The sequence below is a fragment of the Vitis vinifera genome, chromosome 12 (genome assembly GCF_030704535.1).
Source record: "Vitis vinifera cultivar Pinot Noir 40024 chromosome 12, ASM3070453v1".
NCBI lineage: Eukaryota > Viridiplantae > Streptophyta > Magnoliopsida > Vitales > Vitaceae > Vitis > Vitis vinifera.
The window spans coordinates 14,810,873-14,833,801 of record NC_081816.1 but is presented as its reverse complement, the minus strand read 5'-3'; the positions used below and the strand labels follow the sequence as shown (position 1 = coordinate 14,833,801).

At 38.0% G+C, this 22,929-nt stretch overlaps 1 pseudogene; it reads right to left on the bottom strand.

The window, feature by feature from the left end:
* Positions 1 to 12,887: 12,887 nt before the first annotated feature.
* Positions 12,888 to 19,575, bottom strand: LOC109123443 (ABC transporter B family member 11-like; annotated as a pseudogene).
* Between the last annotated feature and the right edge of the window lie 3,354 nt (positions 19,576 to 22,929).

The following is a 22,929-nucleotide window of genomic DNA, read 5'->3' as shown; positions in this document are numbered from 1 at the left end:
CTATATGCCCACAATGAATCATGAAGCCTAATAGACCAATCCTTTCTGTTGGAATTCACCACTTTCATCAAGATATTCTTTATTTCCCTGTTAGCTAGCTCAACTTGCCCGGAAGTCTGAGGATGATAAGGTGTGGCCACCTTATGCTTCACTCCATACTTGGATAACAGAGCTTCAAAAGGTTTATTGCAAAAATGAGCACCTCCATCACTGATTATGGCCTTGGGCACCCCAAATCTTGAGAAAATGTTCTCTTTAAGAAACTTGAGAACCACCCTGTGATCATTTTGCTTACAGGGGATTGCCTCAACCCATTTAGAAACATAATCTACCCCCACCAAGATGTAAGAATTACCAAAAGACATTGGGAAAGGTCCCATGAAGTCAATGCCCCAAACATCAAATATCTCTACTATTAGAATGGGGTTCATAGGCATTTGATTTCTTTTTGTTAGCTTTCCAAGCCTTTGGCATCTATCACAATTCCTACACATGATATGGGCATCTTTGAAAAGAGAGGGCCAAGTAAACCCTGATTGCAATACCTTCATGGCTGTTTTCTGAGAGGCAAAGTGGCCTCCACATGCATTCTCATGACAATGAGATAGAATCCCTTGCTGCTCATCTTCAGGGACACACTTCCTAATAATCTGATCTGCACAATACTTAAAGAGAAAGGGCTCTTCCCAATAATAAGAATGAATTTTGGCGAAGAAGTGCTTCTTGTCCTGTGCATTCCACTCACTTGGAATTTCACCAGTTACTAAATAATTAGCAATATGAGCATACCAAGGAGTTTTCACTAGGAACATAAGTGATTCTTCAGGAAAATCATCATTGATAGGTAAGGGATGGGAATTATGTGCTATAACTAACCTTGACAAGTGGTCAGCTACTACATTCTCCACTCCTTTCTTATCTTTGATTTGAAGATCGAACTCTTGTAACAAAAGAATCCATCTAATCAACCTTGCTTTTGCATCTTGTTTTGTCAATAAATACTTCAAGGCTGAATGGTCAGTAAAGACAATGATGAAAGACCCCACTAAATAAGCTCGAAATTTGTCCAAAGCAAATACCACAGCTAACAATTCTTTCTCTGTAGTTGTGTAGTTCCTCTGAGCTTCATTTAGTGTTTTACTTGCATAGTAAATCACATAGGGCTTCCCATCTTCTCTTTGGCCAAGCACAGCTCCTATAGCAAAGTCACTGGCATCACACATCAGTTCAAAAGGTAACTGCCAGTTAGGGGCTCTCACTATTGGAGTTGTTGTTAAAAACTTCTTCAGTTGATCAAAGCTATGCTGACACCTTTCATCCCATATAAACTTAACATCCTTAGCTAACAGCTCACAAAGAGGTTTTGAAAGACTTGAAAAACCTTTTATAAACCTCCTATAGAACCCTGCATGGCCAAGGAACTGCCTTACTCCTTTCACAGTTGTTGGAGATGGTAATTTGGCAATAAGCTCCACCTTTGCTTTATCAACTTCAATGCCTCTTTCAGAGATGATATGGCCAAGGACAATTCCTTGACGTACCATAAAATGGCATTTCTCCCAATTCAGCACCAGGTCTTTTTCAATGCATCTATGAAGAACTGCTTCCAAATTAACCAAGCATTCCTCATATGTACCTCCATATACGGTGATGTCATCCATGAAAACTTCCATAATTCTCTCCACCATATCACTGAAAATACTCAACATACATCTTTGAAATGTAGCAGGTGCATTGCATAACCCAAAAGGCATTCTTCGATAAGCAAATGTTCCAAATGGACATGTAAAAGTAGTCTTTTCCTGATCTGCCAAATCAATTTCGATTTGAAAATACCCTGAATACCCATCCAAGAAACAATAGAATGGGTGTCCAGAGACTCTCTCCAGCACTTGATCAATAAATGGCAATGGAAAGTGATCTTTCCTAGTGACAGCATTCAGCTTCCTATAATCAATACACACCCTCCAACCTGAAGTGAGGCGTGTAGTAATTTCTTCTCCTTTTTCATTCTGAATCACTGTGATCCCTGACTTCTTTGGTACCACTTGAGTAGGACTCACCCAAGGGCTATCAGAAATAGGGTAAATGATTCCTGCTTGAAGTAGCTTCAGCACCTCAGCTCGCACCACCTCTTGTAGATGAGGATTCAACCTTCTTTGAAATTGACGAATTGGCTTTGCTTCCTCCTCCATATATATATGATGAGTACAAACTAAAGGACTAATGCCTTTCAAATCAGATATTTGCCATCCTATTGCCTTCTTACACCTCTTGAGAACTTCCATTAAACAATTCTCTTGATGACTGGTCAGAGATGAGGATATCACAACAGGACATTGATTATTTGCTTCAAGATATGTATATTTCAGCTCCACAGGTAAAGGCTTCAGATTGAGTTTTGGAATTTCTTCTTCAACAGCTGCCTCCTCTTCTTCATTGAACAAAGGTAGAATTCCTTCTATCTTTCTCCAACTTTGTAGAGTAGCAAGCCCATTAGGAGATTCAGAAAAACCTTCCTCAATATCTACAAGACTTTCATTCAACTTGTCTTGCATATGTTGATTGCAGTGCTCCTCCACCAAAGTATCAATAATACATAGCTCTTCTGGACCTTCTTCTTCCTCAGGAGTGATTTGCTTTTTAGACATATAGAAAATATTTAGATCCAGTGTCATATTACCAAAAGTGAGTTGCATAAGCCCATTTCTACAGTTGATGATTGCATTTGAAGTAGCAAGAAATGGTCTTCCAAGGATGATAGGAACTAAATTAGCTTCCTTTACAGTAGGATCTGTATCAAGAACAACAAAATCTACAGGATAGTAGAAATTATCTACTTGAACCAATACATCCTCAATTACTCCTCTTGGAATTTTCACTGATCTATCTGCCAAAGATAAAGTGATTGCTGTTGGCTTCAACTCTCCAAGTCCCAGTTGCTTGTAGACAGAATATGGAAGCAAATTCACACTTGCTCCCAAGTCTAGCAAGGCTTTCTCAACTACCTTTCCTCCAATCATGACTGAAATGGTAGGACTTCCAGGGTCTTTATACTTCAAAGGAGACTTACACTGTAAAATTGCACTTACTTGCTCAGTCAAGAAGGCTTTCTTGTTTACAGTCAACCCTCTTTTAATAGTACACAAGTCCTTAAGGAATTTTGCATACGTAGGAACTTGTTTGATCATATCCAGCAGTGGAATATTAACTTTCACTTGTCTCAATACTTCTAGGATTTCAGCTGCATTTCTAACCCCCTTTTTCCCCTGTAATGCTTGAGGAAAAGGTGGAAAAGTTGATTTCTTCAGCATTTCTTCCTTCAAAAGCTCCTTCTCTGGAATTACTTTCATTGTTGCATCAGAGTCCTTCTTTTCTTCACTGATCTCACTCTCTTTATCTTCCATTTCCTTCCCTTTCTTCATCTTTTCTTCTTTCTCAACATGTGGCTTGGGTGTTGGATGCTCAATTTTTTTACCACTCCTTAGAGTGATCAAAGCTTTCACATCTTTCACCTGTGATGATTCTCCCTCACGGCTTTCCACTTCATGGACACCTTTAGGATTTTGGTGAGGTTGAGAAGGAAATCTTCCTTTTTCTTGCAGTGTATTCAAATTTGTAAGCCTGGAGATTGAATATTGGATGTTATCAAATTTTTGATTCATATCATTTTGCATTCCATCCATCCTTTGATCAAGTCGAGCATTGGTGGATTCTTGCTTTCCAATAAAATCTCCCACTACCTTGCTGAGATTAGCTATTATTTGTTCAATACTTGAAGATTGCTGAGATGGTGGATCTGGCTGTTGGTATTGAGTTGCTCTGGCCTTCCATGAGAAATTTGGATGATTCCTCCAACTTGAATTGTAGGTATTTCCATATGGTGAATTGTTATTAGGCCTAAATTGTCCAACAACATTTGCTTGATCTCTATACATTTCCCTTTCAGCTGAAATTGCAGGGCACTCCTCCACCAAATGTTCAAACGATTGACAATTGGGACACAACTTCACTTGCACTGGTGCTTCAGCAACAGCTTGCACTTCATGTATTCTTTTCAGCTCCAGCTCTTCCAATCTTCTTGTCATAGCTGCCAACTTTGCTTTCATGTCATCATCTTCTTTCAATTTATACATCCCAGCCTTTGCATTGTAAGCATTCAACTGAGACTTCATCTTTCCCACTTCTCCTTTGGTTGGTTCATCCCATCCCCTTGAAACATCAGCTACATAGCTCAAGAAATCCATAGCTTCCTCTGGATTTTTGCTCATGAAATCTCCTCCACACATTGTCTCGAGGAGTTGCTTCATTGAGGAGGACATACCATCATAAAAATAACTCACCAGTAGCCAAGTATCAAAGCCATGGTGAGGACAAGCATTTATAGCTTCCATGTATCTTTCCCAACACTCATAGAATTTCTCATTCTCTTTAGCTGAGAAGTTTGAAATTTGCCTTTTCAAGCCATTTGTTCTATGTGTAGGAAAAAATTTCTTAAGGAACTCAGCTTGTAAATCAGTCCAAGAGCGGATACTCCTTGGCCTTAAAGAATTAAGCCAAATTTTGGCCTTATCCTTTAAAGTAAAAGGAAATAACTTAAGCCTCATCAAGTCAATTGAAGCTCCTCCCTCTTGGAATGTATTACAAACATCTTCAAATTCCTTGATGTGTGCATACGGATTCTCACTTTCCATCCCATGGAAAGTTGGTAGAAGTGGAACAAGATATGGTCTGATCACTAGCTGCTCTGTAGGGGGCACTATACATGATGGTGCACTCATACGAGGTGGATGCATACGGTCCCTCATTGATCTGAATTCATTGAGATTGTCTTGACGACCTTGGTGACTATGCTGATCTTCAGGTGCAGCCTCCATGATATTCAAGATTACTTCAAATTCTCCTCTCTGAGGTGTATCACACTTAACAAGCCTACCTCCAATGTCTCGTATCCACTTGGGCATACACAACTAGTATTCAGCTGCAACTTAAATAAAAACAGAGGACAACAAGAACAGAGGACAACAAGAAAAACAGGGCTACAATAGCAAAATTAAACTAGACTAAATTTTAAAGAGATAAACTTAGATTGTAAATAAACAAAGAGAGAATGAAAATTAGTAAAGTGAAAGAAACTTTACCAACTTGTGATGAAAATCACAAGTGCTCAACAATGGTATCACAATGAACTTGACACTCATTCCCCGGCAACGGCGCCATTTGATTCATGCCCAATTGGTGTCTCAGCTGATTTGTGTTCAGCTGGTGCTCCTTGATTGAGGAAGTGATCAACAAAATTTATACCTATAACACCATACACTAGGGTAGCAAATACAAAGCTACTATAGTATAGTGGCTCTAGGATCGTTCACTGGGAATGATGAACAAGCAATCAAGGATACCAATTCCAAGTGAATTGGTCTTGTTTCATTTCACGGTTAGCTTAAGAAGTAAAACACAAAGTTTGATTGGTAAAGGTTTAGACTTAAACTAACTAACTTAACAGAAGTTTGGAATAATTTAGGAAGAAAAGCATTCCTTGGAGATTTAGGTTCACTGGGGTGGTTCCTCATGCAAAAGACATAGCTTCGGTCAGATGGTTCATTTCCTCGCATTAGAGATTCAACTTATAGTCAATCCTCTAACCGGTGATGTACAGAGACTCCTTCAATTAGATTTCACTTTAATTCTCTCACTGATACAACTTGCAATGGTTCATGCCTCTCACGAGCACTTACCATTCAAGGTGATCTTTAACCTTGGATTCCCCTTCACAAACTCACAAGAGATAACTAATGGATATCTCCTAGGAGTCCAAAAGCTTACCAAGTGTTGGTAATTCCAGAAAATCCTACCTTGAAGTCACCTACCAGAGGCTCGCAAGGGGTAAACTAGTGCATCTCCACGATTGGAAATCACTTGCCTTACCAAGTGTTGGCCCAGGTGACTCCAAGGTGTTTTAAGTTAACTAAAAACATTGAAATCACTAAAGGATTTCACTTCCTCTTCATTACTAGCTAAAACCACAGAGCTTTGCATTCTTGCACTTGGAACCTTCCCCGGCAACCTTAGTTCCAAGGAATTGGAGGTTTAGTTACTCATTCTCTGGGGAAAACTCCTCAGAGAATTCATAACTTAGAAATAAAATGAAAATACAAAGTGAGAAGGTAAGGCAGTAGAAAAAAAAGACTTTACTTGCTTACCAAATGGTTACAGAAGGAACTCCTCTCTGAGAACAGGCTCTCGAGAGGTATATATATCAAAACAATATAAAACTAATTGTTACTAAGATATTTGGTCTTTTTACTAACTTAAAAACTAAGGAATCATGTAATTGGTGGTTTACAAGGAGTATTTTGGGATTTAGACAACAAAAATCTAATGGAAAATATCTCCCAATGTCGGTAGCAAGCTTCGGGAGGCTTCAGGAGCCATTTCGCAGGTGAAAAATGAGGTCTGCGAAATTTCGCAGACACCCAAGAGGGCTGCGAAATTATTTCGCAAGACCAAGCTATCTTCACCTGGCTGCAAAGTTGGCTTCCACCTTGAAGTTTCCAGCTCCCTTCTCGCGGCATGGTTCGTGCATCGTCAGAAGGAGAAACACCTTACTGTACAAAAGTGCTGCGAAATTCTCGCAACAAAAGGCTGATTCCGCAACACTTTAGAGTGACTGGCTTGTAATGGCTGCAACTTCTTCATTTCAACTCCGAATCGTGCACCGTTTGAAGCATTGGATTGTTGACTTCCTGAGCTTTGAAATGGTATATAGCTTGCATCATTTGGACTTCAGAAAGTGCTCCAAAAGTGGCTGCTACAACTGTCATCAAGAATAGGCTTCATGGCAGATTCTCTTTGCTTTTTCTCCTTGCAATCCGAATTCACTCTTGGCAATTGAATTCTAAGCTTTGCCCAAGATTTCTCATAGCTCTCCTCATTCTTGACTTGCTTTGGTGATCAAAATACTAACAAAAACACCAAAACTTGCACAAAGTGATCAAAATTGCTTTAAAGGATCCTTAACATGCCAATTGAGTTAAAAGGCCTAAACTACTACTCAAAAGTGTTAAAAAGGATTAATTAAAGGCTATCAAATAGCACTTTTTGAGTAGTAATCAGATACTTCATTGACTATATCAGTATGGCTAATAGGAAAGTACGAATGCTAGTTTTTATCTTCAATTGGCATCCCCTTTTTTATAGAGCATCTTCCATCCATTTTATGTCATTTTCTTTCCATTCATTTTATGTCATTTTCTTTCCATTTCAAATCTACCTCCCAAGCTACAAGTTCTTTTTTTTTTTTTTTGTTGGAACCATTCGATGTGTCCAATGGAATATCTACAACATCATCATATTTCTCATTAAATCCCAGGTTTGCAGATGCAGTTAAAGGAACGCTCAACCTTGATCCAAGAGTAGTAGCAACCTTCAAGAATGGATTGACCTCTTCCTCATCGATCAGGTTCGGATCGTTTTGGCGAATCATGTCTATTTTTAGAGATGGAGAGAGAAAAAAAGTAGATATTGTGTTTGGTTAGAGTGAAAACACACACCACAACAAGCTGCTACGCCTACAACACACCGATTGCCCATTTTTGTCTTCAAACCGTAATCTGATGCATTTTCCACTCGAATTCCAATCTGGTTATTCTTTATGTCACCTACGCTAGTGGAGTTCATTCTGCTACTATCTATGTTCGTGGAAGAGAAATGGCGATGCATCAATCGGAGGGCAATATTATTGATGATGCGGCAAATGATGGTGTGAACTCGCATTTTTCATGTGTGCCCCCACTCGATCGGAGAGACTCGCTTTTTATTTGTGAAAAATTAATTTTTGGAAAAAAGTTGGAGTCACCACTTTTTTTTTTTTTTATTTTAAAGGGAAAATAAAACCCTAAACAATGACTCCATAATTTTTGGAAAAGCTTGTCTTTGAAAAACCCGAGTCTAAGTTCGGGGATCAGGTTACCTATTGGGAAGGTACCTTTAAAAGGTAGCACCCCTCTAAGCCCTATAAAGGTCTCTATTGATTAAGTTGAGGGAAATATGGCAATTAATTGATTAATTATAGATACCTAGGTAGGCTAAGTGATTTCGAAAAAATTGCATGCTAAACAAGATCAAATCACAATAAAGGAGAGTTAAGGTGCGTACCCGAACCGCTTCTCAAGCGCTATCACAAAATATCAAAGTTAGTATTGAGATATAGCACACAACATGTATTTTATCCAAGCAAGTCGAACATACATCTAAGCATCCAAGAATCATGTCAAATATGGATATGGTCATCAATGGCATACATGTCCATAGAGTTCTAAAAAAAACAACAAAAAAAAAAAAGTGAGAAGGAGCGTACCTGGATAGTAAGTTAAAGCACCTTTATAGGAAACAAGTTTGCTTAATAACAAGTGCGAAATAATCTCACATACCACAAAGAGGAAGCACAATCAATCAAATATCAAGCAAACAATATTGATGAGAATATCATGAATGTCGGGCCCCCACCAAAGCCCTAATTGATTTTGCATGAGTTGATTCTATGAATTCCATTGTTTGGAATCATGGAGTTTGTTCATGCTTGTTGAAAATCAAGAAAATCACAAAAATAGTTGAAAATAAAACAAAATAGTGAAAACGCGTGCCGGAAAGAAAATGACACAAAAAGATTTGTTGAAATTTGGATTTTAAGCCTAGAAACTCCTAAGGAAGCTTAAAGAAAACTAGAGTCATTTTGACGTGAAATGGTTTTGAAATCTAGATTTAAGATGTATAAGATCACAAAAAATAATGAAAAGAAACGTTAGGAGGAGTATGATATGTGGTAAGGTGGCAATTCTGTGGGTGGAGCCTAGAAATATGATTGAAACTACAATGCTGGTATTGAATCCCAAAATACATTCTGCCATCTTTTAGCACTTTTCGTGGCTCCCTGTTGTTCAAAGTTTTGGTGACTTTCAGTGAGGGGTGAAGAGTTCCAATAAACTTGAGTTGCTCTTGAGAAATACGGATTCTAGCGTAATCAGCTTTCCCTATCCGTGTCTTCCTTGGATCCATGAGCTCAAATTGAAGCAATTACTGAATGGGGATTTTGACGGGCATTTGATATCAAAGACATTGCTAGAAGAGAGCTTGAGGGTTTAATCAGTTTCTTCAGCACATTGTCAATCGACCTTTCCACTGTTTCACTCTCCTTGTTTGTGTTCTCACATGCCTTAGCTGTTGGAAGTTGAGACATCAATTCAAAGGTTTCTTCAAGCTTCATGTTGTCAACCTCTTCAGCCTGTGGACTAGTTTCAATTATGGTGTTTGTTTATAGTGTCTTATCTTCTGAACTAGTCTTAATGATCTTTATATATTTGTAACACCTAGTACTAATGAATTAAATAGGCAATAATGATTATTTTAGTACTTAACTTTAAGCTTGTTTAATTAGATGTTAAAACCAGTTTAGTGCTAATCATGTTTAATTATGAATTAAACTTTGATTAAGGTTAAGTGGGATTAGTTAATGATCTAAGCATGCTTATTAGGTTCTTAGGGACTGATTAGGGTTATGAAAACCTAAAGGACTAATGGGCAATTATGGGTTTTATTTTTGATAACTTGAAGGACTAAAGTGCAAAATTGGGAAATTGGAGTTACTAGAATGCCACCTCCTACTTGGGTGGATTGGTGGCGGCCATGTGGGCTGCCACCTCGTGCTTAGCTGCATGGAGACCCCTTTATAAGGGGGCTGCAGCTCGTTTTGCACCATTTCACTTGCAGCAACTTGGGTTAGAGAGAGAATCTAGAGAGAGAAAGTGTAGATTTGAGGTAAGCAAGTTGTTTAATTTTGTAATTTTCGTTTATTTTGGTTCATAATGGTATGTTGAAAAGAATTAACGGTAAAAATTGTGTAAAAGTTGAGTATAATTAGCTATAAACCCGTTTTAGCTAAAAATCACAATTCATTAAAGATTAAAGTATTTTAACTTTAGTATTTTATTAATGGTAAGATCAGCATAAATCTTTGTTTAATTTGGTTTGATTGAAAAATAGATTAGTAAACATGTGATGAATTGGGTTATTTGGACATTTGGGATTTGTTAATAGGTTAGGCTTTAAGAAAATCAAAAGAATTAGTGTTTGGTAATTAATTAGGGAAATTAATATGCATTGTAAATATTGTTTAATTCAATTCAAATTTGATCTGAAAACATGTAGGATATAGATTAGAGAATGTGAGAATTAAAAATTTGCAACAATAAACTATATAAATTTTCATGGTTAGGAAACCTAAATTATGTTGTTTCATTTCAGTTCCTCGTAATAGGCAAAGATCGCCTACTTAGAAGAAACATAAAAAGGAAGTCAGCGTAAGGTAGGGAATTTTATGTTATTCTATGGTGTATCTGATTTCTTTCCTTGAATTATTTGTTGGAATTTTATGTTATTTCTATGATTTCATAAAATCTTTGAAAGTGTCATTGCATCTCGGTTTATTGCATTGAAATGTTACCATGATGTTGGAACGTATATTGGTATGAAGATTCGTGGTTTTGTGTTGTCGAAATGGTTTATGGTGTGATTGCATTGCAAGAAGGATATGGAATTATCACAGATCATATTCAGAGAATTTATTGGTGGCGAAGTGCTTATGTGATGCTACAGGCCTTATCATTTGATATATTGTTTATGTGGGACCGTGGGTCCTTGGGTGAAAGTCCCTAAAGCCCTCGAGGAAGACACTCCGATGTGGGTGTATGGGGTTGGTTCTGCCCCTGGGTTTTAGTCCCTAAAGACACGAGGTTGGTCCTGCCCTTGGGTATGAGTCCCAAAAGACACGGGGTATGACTTGCCCTTGGGTGATGTCCCAGAATAGTCATTATTATATTGATCGAGTGTCTTGTGGAGCATTGATATCTGCTGTGTAGATTGTTGGGAGTCAGCAATTTATCAGTTGTGAAAGGATGGATGGGGAAAAGCAATGATGAAACCAACAAACACATGCATACATGTTTGACATGATTACACATTTGTTAATGGTTATGAAATGTTTATCATGCATGTGATTAAACGTTTAATTCAAGGTTTTTAAGGGTATACTTAGGATGGTTATAAACTTTCCTACTGAGTTGTGAACTCACCCTATCCCTTCCACCTCTAGATGCAGGTCAAAAGACCTATATAGGAAAGAATGCTTGAGCAATGCTTTACTGTGATTGGATGTTGTTTGCTCATATTGAAAGTCTTTCGAGGCCATGCCTTTTGTATCAAGACTAAACCTTTTGTTGGAATGATGTAATGTATATATTTGTCAGATACACTTGTAGTATGGGCTACCCATAGTAAACAATGGGGTTTGGTATATGTAAATTAATGTTGTACAAGTTTCTTTTGTGAAATAAAACATATTTTGTTAACTTAATAGTCACAATGTTTAATACAGGATGTACTCTTTATAACAGGTTTTCCATATCCTCTTTTTGAACAAATTCAAGTAGGAACTCAACATTTAAATTTTTGAGAGCACTTATACTGTATTTGAGTATCAATTGTTTAGTTGAAGAATAAATAATAATAAATAAATAAAAAATTGGGGTGTGACAATATTTGTCATTCAGTTGAGCTTCCTGCAAGCTTGACTCTTCTGTTCCCCCCTCTTCAGATGCAGCATCAATATTGTTAGAGCAAGTGTCGGCATCTTCTATGACGTCCTTATTAATTTCTTCTGATATTTTAGATACAGAGTTGGGGACATCCACTTTCTTTTCACCACTCTATTTCTGTAGCATCTCTACTTCCATTGCTTTTGTGATGGGAAATCTTTTAAAGTCTTTGCTGAAATCTTCCGCAACCTATAGGTTCACATTTTTAGTCTACACTTCAGAATTTGTCGTTCTAGGATTTTCATCGAGTATTATCTCAGAATGCTGTTCCTTATTAACCGATTCAACTTCAATGGATACGACTGGAAATTCCTTGATGTCTCTCTCTTTCTCTATGATCAGTTCTTTGTTGTTTTCATATTCTTCTGCAGGTTTCTCAGCTCCCTCAGGCACCTCTACTGGCAGCTCCATGATTCTGTCAGTTTCTGTTAGAGAATCTGAGCATTTTATTGCGGACGTGTTTCTTTGATGCTCTAACTGTGATACTTCATCTAGAGTAATGCATTCTTCTTTTGGTGGTTCATTCGGATTAATTTGCTATATGTTCTCATTGAGCTCAAGCACCAATCCAGAATTTTCAAACTCCCTAAACTCTTCCTATTGCAAGCATATTTCTTCTGCTGCCTTTGTGGCAAAAGAAACTTCTAAATTCTCGTTTTGTGGGGTTTCATCTTCCTTTGCCTTTCCGTCTTCTGAGTACCCAATTGTTGGTGTAATTCCATGATCCTATTCTTTAGAAAGCAATGTTTTGGATGTTTCCTAATGATTATGCATTATGATCTCATTATTCACAAGGAACCGCAATGCTAAAGCTTCCTCCACTTCATTTCATTCCCACTTCATGGAACTTTGTTGATCCAACAATATGCTGCATCCACATAATAACAGCACACTTGGTTCGGTTTGGAGACAAGCAAGTCCTCTAGTGCAGCCCAGCGATGCATCAATAGATATTTGTCAACACTAACTACCATATTCACAGCATTTTGTCTTTGGTCTTGGAGAAGAGAAAATAAATCTACACGGGTACGATAATTTAGTCTTCGACTTATTTCAATATTAAAATTGCTGGGACAGAATATTATTCATCTGCGAGCAACTAAAATTGTAGAACTGTGCAGATATCAGTTCCTGTATCTTCCTCTGAAGAATTTGGAGATGCCTTTTCCTTAGGTCCAATTCACAAACCTAAGCATGAAAACAAATCATCCTCTCCGAACTAAACAAGAATGGTGACAAGAAACAATACAATATCATACGGTTTATGTTCTTAAGTATTGATTGTATATAAGCATCAAGTTGTTTGTTCCCTCTGGTGATAGATAAAAGACCTTTTCCAGGAGTTACTCCTTCAATCTGTCCATCTTTATTTACAAGCTGCAGCATAACCAAGAATTCTGGAATTTTTAGGATGATGATAGGCTAAGGGAAGCATCCATATATACACGATCTGCAATCATTATGCACAATGTATCTAAGTTAGGTGACTAGCGGCTCTTGTCTAACTTTTCTTCATCTTCCTCGTCATCACGCGAGAGACGCCTTTCAAGGAGGTTCATCAGCCTACTAAGGCACAATCCCTGAAAACTAAAATGGGTTTTGCACCAACATACAAGCTAGCAGTTTCCAGAATGGTCTCCATGACCTGGGCTGTTTTCAATTAGGTTTTTCATAGTATCACCATAAAACTGATCAAGTAAAGCAGCCAGAACAAGTGCAGATCCCCTAACGCGTTAATGAGCTTTCCCCATTCCCTTTAAATTTTCGTCCTCAAGTGTATCCATTAATACCATTGAAATTCAAGAACTTCCTTATTTACCATGAGTGGAAAACAGTCTGCATAGAACTTTCTGAATCCACCAATAGATGAAATTGAACTTTTGACATCTTCTCAGTTGGTTGAAGGCCACATGGACGAACATACATTTCCCCATAATCTCTCATCTTGAGATTGAACAGAATACTGCACAAGCATGGGTTGCACTAGTCAAAGCTGGGTCGCCATCGAAATGCTTCAATATATCACAGAAGATATCACTGCTCAAGGAAGCCATGTTGTCAACCTGTGAAACTGACTTTGCCAGTCCTTTAATCACCATAGATTAAACTGAAAACAGTTGCAAGCTTCCATCTTCATACTCAACTGTACCATCAATGAGCATTTTAGGCATTGCAAGCATTCTTCCATGAAGATAGTAGCTGCTTCAGTGGGTTTTCTAGAGCATTTTGATACCCATCCTCAAGTTAGAGATAGACAAGCCAGCACCTAAGCGTATCAATCATCCTTGAAAATCCAAACTTCAAGATGGCAGGCAGTATTAGATATCCTAGTAGCCGGGGAGGAGCATACTAGGCTCCTTCAAATTGATCAGTGGTGGGACCAGGAATTGGAACTGGTTACTGACCCAGAACAGAAGGTTGGAGGATCAACACGGAGCTCATGAGGTAACCAGATTATTTTCCAAGTTGTGGTATAACCTGCTCCTTCACCTTCAAGTTTTTAAGCTGAGCCACCTAATGGTAAAGCAATTCCCCACAAACTTTTCCTAGAAAGATATGCGCAAGGGTTGATGTACTCTTCCAAATATGCCTTCCCCTGCTCGTAGAGGATCATTGTAGAGATATCTAGCAGAGTCACGTAAAAACTACCATTACCAATGCAAGCAATCATCACCCTCTTGTTTGGCACGACCTATGCATACCCAAGAGTGACACCTACTAACCAACCAATTGATCCGTATTGCAATTGGAACTCATATCTGCATCCCCTAGGCAATTTCAGTTTCTGACAGTTAAACCAAGAATCTCTAGTCTCAGCAATGACAGCAGTCTCACTTGACAACATTTTCTGTATATCCTGGAACAGAACATAAACCCTCAAAGGCTCCTTGGGATCAGACTTAGGAGACTGTCCCTCAGGAACATAGACTCTATGGTAGTTCTCATAAGCAGTGATATTGCATTTGAGTCTCTTGGAGAGTGACTTGAGGAAATTGATTCTGATGACTTCTCTAAACAATGGGTATCTTGTTTGAACCCTTAAATTCATTACTTGACAGGTTCAGATGTGTCCCCATGGAAGATGAAACTGAATTTGGAGGTAACATACTCATAGATGATGAGAAACCAATTCTAGAAGCCTGCTTCTCCAAAGATTCATCTTTTAAAATTCCTGGAATGGCATTTCACTTTTCAACCTGTACAGCAAGGAAAGAAGACAAACTCTGTGGGGTAGACAGTTGGGATTTTTGCTGCTGCTCATTAGTTTGATCAGCTGGTTCCTATTTTACATAAGCCATTGACAAGATCTGCTCTTTATTTGTTGATGATTGCCAAGGAACAGAACTCTGTTGCAATGTCGAACTATTTGATGGATGAGGAAAAGATCCACCATGCACTCTCTTGGGATCAGTAACAGAACTCTGCCTCTCAAATTTGGGGCACACTCATTGGATTCATGGCTTGACTCGTTCCTCCTTTCTGAGTTAAACCAATATTTTGGTGAAGGGACGCTCGTCTCATTTGGGAATCATGAGGTTGTTGTTTTGTAGATGTTGTTGAAGTATTAACATTAGTGCCTGTATATGAGTGATAATTACCACCAACACTCCCATATATAGTAAAAGGTGTCTGTGAAATGTGCAGATGCTGCTTCTGTTGCTGAGGCTGCTGCTACTGCTGCTATTGCTGCTGTTGTTGCTGTTGGTGCTACTGCTTTCATGCATGAGCACTAGAGGAATATTCATCAGTCAGACAAAGAGACAGACAGTGAATACCTTTCAGAATGACACTTGCTTTCTTTCACTTACACCAAGTTCAGATCCTGATTATATATTTCAGGAACGGATCTCTCCGAAAATGATATCAAGTTCCATTGTAATCTAGTAATATCAGCCCGATTAAGTCTATTTTCAGTAACTGGCAGTCTCTCATTGAGATGTCCTAGATATTCCAAATCAACATGACGATCTCAAGGTCTAATATCCTCTTCTTCGATCATAAGTAAAACCATCCAGCAAATGTTTCAGTACATGTACTGCATCCTCATACCTTAGCACAACCATTCGATGATTTTAGACCATAAATTACACAGCTGATTGCGCTCACATTTGAGAAAGGAAATTCCCAACAAGATCGCTTTGGAGTATACCCTTGATGCTGAAAGGCATGAAAGGAATGTAGCTTTTGATTCAGAAATTGAAGCTTGAGTTGACTTTGAATAGGAAATGAATAGGCGGGAATTGGATATACTAATGCATCTTAACATCGATCCATTGTTATTGTCATCAAGAACTTCATCTATTATTTATGCAACTTCAACAACCTCTTCATAAACAGGTAGATCATTCAAGCCTGAGAAGATATGTTCTGAATATATGCAGTTATAAGTTGGATACTCGACTATTCACAATTCAACTAGTAGAAATGTTGATATTCCTGCTCTCCATTAAGGAAGAAAAGCCTCAGAGCACGCTGGACATGAGACTCTGTTTTAGAAGAGATCTGAACGTAGGTTCCTGTTTTGTTCAGAATTGCTCTTTATGGGCATGATCCAATCTTCATAAGTAGGAAGAAATGAAGCCATAAGACATTTGCTTTTTGGTACCAGTCTCTACACTAGGGTAAGGCACTGCTGTAAAGTGCTTTTTAATAGGACAGCTGCGTGCACTTGCTCTTTGAAAGCATGAAACAGAACATGAATTAACAGAGAGTTGATAATAACATAGATGGTTCGAAATAAGCTCTTATCACCTGCTTGCCCAACTCCGGAACCTTCACATTTTTTTCTTGACAATGACTTCTGATTCACTTCAAAACTATCACATACTTTTGAGCGTTTGAAGCATGAATCGTGATGTTCAAAACCTTTATCATGACAAAGATCACCATCCCCATTGTTACCTTTTTCGCTGCATACCTCTTTCAATAATTAGTGTCATCATCCTTCTAAACAAAACTAGAAATGATGGTAGTCCAGGAAACTACATTGCAGATTGGCATTCACAAAAATTCCTTCACAGCTTGATCCGTATCCCTGCATTCGGCATACCAATTAATGATGGCAGTCCCCACAAAAAACATCTTCTCCTGCACCACATTTAATTACTCATCCTTGTATCTCTCTTCCAAACTCAAGTTCTTCAAGTTCAGCACAAGTTGTTAAAGTGCTTGAAAACGTAAAACTATTTAGCGTAAAAAAAATCTTCAACACATTTAGCAGAAAAGATCTAAAGCAACCCAATTTTCCTTATTTTTAACAGCCTCAGAAACGATAGCATTCCAGCAAACCACGTTCTCACATAAAACGTCTTGAAAGACCCATAAAACATCTTCAAAGCTACAAAGCTTCGTAAACAGATCAATCATTTCAGCCTGAACATACCCATTTGAGAAGAACCCATTTTTCAGTGCAAGTGAACATACCAGTTCACCATACAAAGGAGACTCTAAGGCAATACAAGCCGAAAGAACACTCCCATAAGTGAACTGGTTGGGGTCAAATCCTAAAAAAACGCATCTTACAAAAATTCCTCCACGAATCCTCAAATGAAAAGTTCTGGTTGCAACCTGAAATCAAAATATCCCAAGAAATAACATTTGGGTGAGGAGTTTTATCAAACAATTTGGGCGCATGAACCATGGAATTGGATTTACAGTACCAATCCATTAAAGAATCGACCATGAAGGTGTTAGATTGTAGAATAACAATTTTGAGCAAATGGGCATACAAGATCTTTGTATTTCTGAGGATGCATCGTTCTGATTTTGTATAATTGCTGAAAATGTGAAAATGGTCAAATGGTGGAAGAACTTCTGGAGGCTATTATGATGAGCGAGGGGCTTCAGCATCTGCAACAGCATTATCAGGGAAGCCAAGTCCTGTAGGTGGGCCATCTTGGATAAGAAGAGAGACATAGCTCCATTAGCCATCACAAGAAGAGGAATTGATGATACATGTCAAGGGTAAGAAGCCACCCTTTAATGAATGTTATGACAAAGCCTCCAATGAACGTCGATACCAGCTGTATAAATTTCCCTACCTTCTCACCCATGGCATCTTGTATTAGAATAGTGTCTCCAAATATCCTTCCGATAGCCTCTCCTGAGTTTGCTTCCTTATCAAAGGAAGCAATATCTTGTCTCAATATAATTTTCAAGTACAGACTTCTAATTCTTGCAGCCTGCCTCTCCTCTGTGACCATCCAGCAAGCCGCTTGAAAGAATGCTGCTCTGCCAGCCTCCACAGCCAAGTAAACAAATTTCAGAGAAACCTTGGATACTACATCAACCACATCTTTGTTGCTCTGGTTTTGTCCAAAAGAATCAATCCGGTTCCCAAAAAGTATTACCATAAGAGGCATACATATTCCATTCCCAACAGCACTTATTGTGCCGGTAATCATCAACAACATATCAGCAGAATCTGCACAAGAGAACAGTTTGTGAAATGGAACTGTGCTGGGCTTCCCCTCTTCCTTGATCTTCTCCAAATCTTGTTGTTTCCCATTCTGGCCAGAGCTTTTCACAGTCTCTGTTTCAAATGCTCCCCTGCTTGATATTGTGGCTTCATGCATATATGTCTTTTTTTCATTCAAGTCATTCTCCTCAACCATAATGCTACTCCTAGATACTTACAAGTTCTAAGATAGCAACTACTTTATCTGGAAGGGATCAGACTTCAAACTTCAGTTTTTCATGCATCAAACACAATTCTAACAGTAAGTTGATATAGCGAATCTGGATATCCTAGTAAATGGGTTGAATTTTCTCTAAGAAATTGAAGCCATCCAACTGCTCTGTTCTTTATAGTGGGAACTAATGAGACACAGTAAGCCATCTTTGCCTCTGCTTTACAAGTCAAACTGCTTTCTCCGACACTATTATTCTTACGGTCAGAAGCACTAGGGGAATTGGAAGGGATAAAGGTGGTGTTGGGCGATGATAATGTGATCATTCGAAAGCAAGAGAATATATTAACTTGGCTTTAACCCATTTAACTATGCTTGCAAATAACCTCTGGAGCTGCGATTCTGTACGGGCCATTGAATTCTATAGGGTTAGAAAAGCCAAATCTGATGCCAATAAGACGCTACCTCCAGTCTCCACAATCCATTACAATACTTCGGAATCAATTATCCAATGTTTGAGTAGGATCACCGCACGGTTCATCCCTCATATCGACACTTATATCACTCCTCAACGTATACCCAAATACAAGAGCAAGGGTTCGAACACCATGCAGGGAAAAGAATATAGATAAAATAAAAAATTGAAGTAAAACTTGGAGAAGGAAAAGGCAGAAGGTGTTGATCAATAAACATAGATAGCCCCCACTTCAGATATTAATCCATGGGCTAAAAACAAAGGGAAAAATGCAGAATATGATTTAAATGGAAACCCAGCAAAATCACATTCAGACATGGAGTTATCTACTTCCGAAGTCATCAATGACATATAAAATAATCAAATTCAAATATGGCAAAGAAGTAGATGACCAATCTCAGCAAAACAACTTGTGGCCCTTAATGTCCACACCAATCAACAATATATTAGATATTTAGAAACGAACACATGGAGAAATCGAACATGAGTAAGAATTCCGAGAATAACCAGAAACGTACCTGAAGAACCTTGGCTGCAATCACCTCTCTCCCGCTCTTGTGTGCTTTTCTTTCCAAGACAAATCAAGAATCTCCCCTCTTTTTTTTCAACATCCTCTCTCACATATATATCTCACCTCCCAAAACCTAAAATCTGCTCCAGAAAAGGAAAATTCTCCTATTTCCTTTCTCATTTTCTTCTTTTCCTTTTTTTTCAATCTCTTCATTCAAAAGCAATCTTCCCAATTTCAAATTCCCCTCCAAAAACCTTCCATGGAGAGTCCCACTTTCCTTAAACTCCAATGGTAAATTTTCTTGCAAAAGCATGACACTTTTGAAAGTAAATAATTGAATGAATAACTAAATAAATAAACAAATTAGAAAATAGTAAAACAATAATAAATACATAAGTTAAAGAAAATAATATAAAGAGGAAGATAACAAATAAAAAAAACGAGTGATTGATAATCATAAAACTAAAACTAAAAATAAAAATAAACAAATAAACAAAAACTGAGCCCTTCGAGCCATGCCAACACGCAAGTCATACAAGTCACGCTAAAAATGTCTTAATAGGCCCAGTGTGCCTAAATGGGCCTAAGATGAGACTAAATGGGCCTAGGATGGTGCCTAATGGGCCAAGTGTATCTAAAAACTATCCTAAAAAAGCAAGAAAAACCTAAGTCTTAATTAGGGCTGTCAAGGGTCATAATAAGGGGTCAGATAGTCTCTCAACCAAAGTCTCCGATGTGACTCAAAAAAGGTAAGTAGTGCGAGTAGTAATGGGCCACCAAGACGCTATTGTGGAGCACCAGATATTAATTTAAAGACATGTGCTAAAGGGATAAAATTGAGAGTCTACAGATGGGAGAACTCCAATTGGTGTTATCTTGGTCCAGATATCAAGATGATGCACCTGAAGATGAATGTTCAAATGATGTTCCTCAAATGATGCCTTGTTGATGGAGATCTGTCACTATCCAGATACAAAAACTGTTGATCAACTCTTCTAGAACCTAGTAGATGATGATCCAAAAAATAATAGAGAGCTCGTTCTCCTAACCTCTTTAGAATGCTAAAAAATATCCCATTAAACCTAATGCATGATGATCAAATCTATGAATCTGTTGTGGATATGTTCTTGATGTGTTTTTTCCGAAAATTCAAGATGATTCAAAAAATAAATCAATAATGATCAAAAAAGAGATATGATGGTGAGAATTGAAATTGGATATATGATGATAGAATCGAACATGATCAAATCTCCCCAGTCAGTGTGTCATGATTACGATGAATTGCAGAGAATGATAATGGCGGTGATGATCAGTATCAAAAGTTGGTCTATGTGTGGCTTCAATGAGTTGTTTTTTTATGGAAATGTGGTGCATTGGTGTAGATATGCAGAAGACTACTATAAATAAGGCTTGTCTCCTCCAACTAATGGCGCCCCTATGGAGGTGATGCTCACTGCTGGCAGAGACACACCTGTTTAGAAAATACCTAGCTTCCGAAAAGAAAAAAAAAAAACTTCTGATATGTGGTGATGAATCTGATGACGATGAGAAATTCCTGGTGATGAAAGAAGATGAATTTGAAGAATCCTACTAAGAACTCTTGAGAATTCCAAAATGGTTGTGATTTGATCTTATCATGCTTGATGTACTTTCTATAATGGAATCTTGAAATCTCTAAATCCCTAGGAGAAAAGTTTAGTTGTTACTCCTCCCTTGCTTTTTTTCGCAAGATGTCATTCCAACTGTTACTCTGTGGTGTGATATGCATGTTATCCCTTGCTTCTTTTCGTGTGACGTCATCATGTGAAAGTGTGTTGATTCTCCCTACTAATGGTGATGCTCTCCAAAGAGTCAATGCATGGGGATAATTCATCCCACAATCCTCTTGTACTCCTAAAATAGTGCTCCTCACGATGTCCAGGATGAAAAACACATCATCTCCTCTTGTACTTTCCTCCCGAATCTCTTAGAATACTCCAGAAAAATGCTCTATAACGAGTGACCATCATCTTCCTGCAACATGATAGTCTCCTCCTGATGCCTTGCTAGTGACCTGTGTTCTCTATGAAATTTTGAGCTTCTAGAATTCTCCTCCAATGTTCCATAACCCCCCACTAGAGCCTTCCAAAGAGCCTCTAAAAATGTGTGATCTCTAGCGCCACCTCCTCATGTGACAACCCTCACCAACTTCAAATGCATGCATGCCCCTCACGTGTGAATTATCTAAGATGTGTGGTGATCACAATGTTTTCTGTGGACATGTAATGGTGCTTTTTAGGACATCTGGTGAAGGTTCTCCCAAGTTTTTGATAGTGTCCCTCAAAATGGATCCATGTATGGTGATGGGAATTCTATAGAAGACACATGATGCTCCTATCATGGTAAGATGATCGTCCACTGATGATATCATCCTCATAGGGTTCCCAATAGTAGTGTACATGGATCATTGTGTCTTAAAAAAAAATGGAATCAACATCGCACAATTTCCCTTAAAAGATAAATAAGTAAATATACTAAATAAATAAATATGTAAGTATTGATTCATGCAATTAGGAAAAACTAAAATCTCAACTCTCATGCCATTTTCTAAAAAAATGAATAGGTAAATGAATAAAACTAATAAAATAATAATAATAATAATAATAATAATAACAATAATGATAATAATAATAATAATAATAATAATAATAATAAACTAAAAAAAATCAAACATGTGCTAGTCATACAAGCCATGCAATTATACTTGAAAGGTGACCTAAGCAAGACTAGACAAACCTAAGTGGGCCAAGCTGTGCCAAAATGGGCCCAAGTGAGTCTAGGTGGGCCCAAGTGAGTCTAGGTGGGCCTAAGTGAGTTTAAGTGGGTCTAAGGTGTCAAAAATGGGCCCAAGTGAGCCTAGGTGGGCCTAAGTGAGCCCAAGTGGGCCAAGTGCACCTAAAAGCTATCCTAGAAAGGAAGGAAGAAACCTAAGTCTAAATTAGGGCTGCTAAGAGCACAATGAGGGGTTAGATAAATCCCTTAACTAAAGTCTCTAAGGTGGCTCAAAAAAGTCAAGTAGTATGAGTAGCAACAGGCCACCAAGGAACTACTGTGGAGCATTGGAAGTGAACTTAAAGACATGTGCTGAAGGGATATAATGGAAGGTCTACACCTTGTCAATATCTTGGTGAAGGGATCCACCAGGTTCTCCACATATGGTATCTTGTCAACCATCAAGTCACCCTCTAAACCATCTTAACACTTTAGAGCATAAGCACATAATCTCTCGTTCTAAAAAAATACTTGAGTGTGTCCTTAACATAATGCATTTTTCTTATTCTTGTATTCCCTAAGTACTTTAAACCCAAGAATATATTGTGCCACTTCTAGATTTAAATCTAGAACCGAGTAGACAACCAAATCTCGACTAATGACAATACTCCTACATCATTCTCAAAAAGTAGATTGTCATCTACCTACAAGATCCTAGAACTCTACCATGTTTCCCTGAAATTTCTTGTACACACAAGGCCCTTTGCTATGAAAATATTTGGTTACATCATATAGATGCTAATATCAAGATAATCGTTTAAGAACACTATCTTGACATCCTATTGCAATATGTCATAAATGAGATACACCGTAATGGGTAAGAGTACTTTGATGGATCTGAATATGGCTACT